The sequence below is a fragment of the Gossypium hirsutum genome, chromosome A01, assembly GCF_007990345.1.
Source record: "Gossypium hirsutum isolate 1008001.06 chromosome A01, Gossypium_hirsutum_v2.1, whole genome shotgun sequence".
Lineage (NCBI taxonomy): Eukaryota > Viridiplantae > Streptophyta > Magnoliopsida > Malvales > Malvaceae > Gossypium > Gossypium hirsutum.
Window position 1 is genome coordinate 39330723 of NC_053424.1, and position 3184 is coordinate 39333906.

Below are 3184 nucleotides of genomic sequence, written 5' to 3' on the forward strand. Positions count from 1 at the left end.
GATGGGTGTTGAAATTACAGTCAGCAAAGCACCTCCATTTCAGCAATTGCGGCACTTTGTCTCTCTGTCTTCACTCTAAACACCTTATTTTCTTCTAAACAATTCATCCCCGGCGTTTCTTGTCAAAGTTCCTCGCATCTGTACTCCTTTTGCCTCTACTCTCTCCCCTAGCTGTCCTTCCCTGCCACGAATTTTGCTTAATTTTCCTTTTCTTTTGTTACAAAAAGAATTTTCAATTCCAAAATTGTGGAATAAAATTAATATATATCCTTTCTCACAAACAATGAATAAATCAATTTAATTTCTGTAATCTAATTTTATTAATATTTGTCTTTGTATTCTTTGAATTTGAAATTTTAGTCACATTTAATTTTTTTTTGTCCAGTTTGATGGAATTTGTTCCTTCAAATTTTTAAATTTTAATTTTAACTGATTAAATTTATTAACTAAATTATATAATTTTTTTATAAAAATATTAAGCTGATATGATATTACATATATAATGATATACTTTTTTATATAAAATTTTAAAAGTAATATAATTTAACTTTTAAAAATTAAATATATATAATTACAATTTATTAAAATTATAAATATCAAATTAGGATAAAAATTTAAATCAACTTACTGGAAACTTTGGAAAAAAAAAGAAAAAAACCATGCTCTCAATTCATTTCTTTGTACTTACCGTCTCACAAGGGTTTACTTCTCGCCCATAGCTTCTTTAATAGATGCCTAGACGCATATTCTAATTATATGTATGATGCTTCTATTATTGAACGTGGGACAAGAATCCATCCATAAACACCACAAACTATAGAAATAATACTTTAAAGCTTAGACATCAAATCTTCAAGGTCAACAATTCTTTTGCAGATGTAAAACTATTTATCACCCCAACTTTTAACCATAAATAATTTACTATTTGTGTATAGTTAAAATTTGAGATTTGATCTATATATTTAAAAAGTTAAAAGTTGAATTTTTTTCTTTATTTAAGAATTTCAGTTAATTTATTAAAATTATAAATATTTTTTGATAAATAAATATGTTAAATTTACAAATTTTAACAAATCATCAATGACATTAATGATCGAAATATGATTTTTAATTGAAAAAATAAGAAATTTGAAATTTGAACTTTTAAAGTACAAGGACCAAATCTCAAATTCTATACTAGTACAAGTACTAAGAAGAAAAAGATAAGAATTTTTGGGAAATTTGCTAGTGTCTCCAAGCATCGAGTTGGTTCTTGTCAGCAAACAATTAGTGATGCAGAGGAAAACAAAGTCCCCATCAGCGATGGATCAGTAGTACTGTCCATTGACCATAAGTAGGCAAGAAGTGGGCAATGGCTCCACAAGTTGAAAGCTTCATTTCTAAAATTACAGCTATTTATGAGAAATTGAGTGAGCCCCTGCTTTGTCTTTTTGCAGTTCAAAATCAAATCAAAACAAAACCGTACCAGATTTCAAGAAACAGAACAAGCAAGCTAAGCAATCAAACAATGATATAGCCTACTATTTTTTTGCCAGTCCAAAAACATTATAATGAGACACCAAGTTGTTTTTTATTGTATTTCCTTTGCTTCATCCGACTACTCATGATAAACATTAAAAAGCAAAAGATTTTGAAGGAAAAAAGAACTTTCTAACTAAAATCAAAATGAATTTCTGTTTCATGATTCAACTAACAAAATTTTCCTTTGATTTACAAACGTGGGGGTTTTAAGAGAAGCAGAAGGAAAATTACTCAAAAGGGCATAATATGGGTAGTCTTAGTATCATAACTTGATAAACAAGGCTTGGAATTAACCCCAAAAATCTTGAGCAAATCGGCAGACATTTGTCTAACCGCAGGAGAACAATTGCTTTGGATGAGCAACAAAATCTTGGTCATTCCATTGCCACTAACCACCGCTTCTAGCGCTTTCTCGTCTCTAAATAAATAGCAAACAATCCAGAGTATCGTCACTGCATGCTCTGTCGCTTTGCTCGATGCTTTCAACACTTTCTGCACAATCGCTTGTAACAGTATCGTATCATGCCATATCTCCACCCTCCCTTCTTTGCAAGATGATAAAGTTTCCAGCAGTTTTAATGATTTCTCGATTATCGAGGGGGTCATGTTCGGTTCGGATAAAAGGATCTTTAACTCCGGGATGGTTCGAGATTGAATTAGCTTTGCTTTTACTCTTTTGGGCATTGCGATTGATATCAAACAAGATAAGCTCGCTTCGATCAATCTTGGGTCCTTCTCTTTACTTAATGATTTTACCAATTCGAGTAATAATCCTTCTTTCTCGGCTATTTTCAGCTTGGATTCTCCATCGACCGCTAGGGACTCCAGTAATTGAACCGATTGGATTTGCGAATCTGAACTTCCTCGTTGTAGAATGACAAGGATCGTCGACAAGCAATTCGATTCCATCAACGGCTTCCTCTCCGAAATTTTACTTAGCATCAAATCCAAAATATGAACAACTTGTTCGATTAATTTGATGTCCGATTCTGCATTCCTCATAAAATCGAAAACCGCATTCAAAAAACCCGTCCATTCTCGCCAGGAATTCGCGGTTCTCCTCTGATTCTCTCGCGAAACGAACGATCTTCGTTAACGCTGGAAAGCTATTGTTGTCGAGTTGTTTAACCAAATCTTTGACCTGATCGTGGAAGGAAGGACAGCTGAGTTTGCCGCCAATTCGGCGTCGTGTTGACGGCGAGCGACTGAGTCAGACCAGATCTGAATGAGTCGTTGTAAATTACGGTTGGGAACGAATTCTTTGCTTTGAAGAACCTGCATCGTGGCCGGACAAGTGTTGTTGCCGCTATCTAGCCACGCTGGATGCTGGTTCTGTCATACGTTACGCCAGTGCACAAGCTTACTGGTGATTTCATGACGTCCAACGATATCGGACATCGAAAAAAATTCGGAACCGTAATGCACAAATCGTCTCTTCGCATTTTTTCCCCTTGTTTGGAAAGCGAGAAGGTGAAGGAAAATGAATATTTCAGATAGAAAGTGAAGAAAAAAAAAAGAGGAGTTGGAGATGAGAGAGAGCCGAGGTTTAAAGAAAAGAGAGAGAAATAGTCAAAGGATAACAGACGTCATCAATTTATCATTTTTAAAACAAATATTCGTTTTTTTTTTTCTTTTATAGTTTTGCTTTTTTCAGTCGTTGGTC

At 33.8% G+C, this 3184-nt stretch overlaps 1 pseudogene; it reads right to left on the reverse strand.

Annotated features, from left to right (window-relative positions):
• Positions 1-1742: 1742 nt before the first annotated feature.
• LOC121227884 (U-box domain-containing protein 27-like) lies at positions 1743-2963 on the reverse strand (annotated as a pseudogene).
• Between the last annotated feature and the right edge of the window lie 221 nt (positions 2964-3184).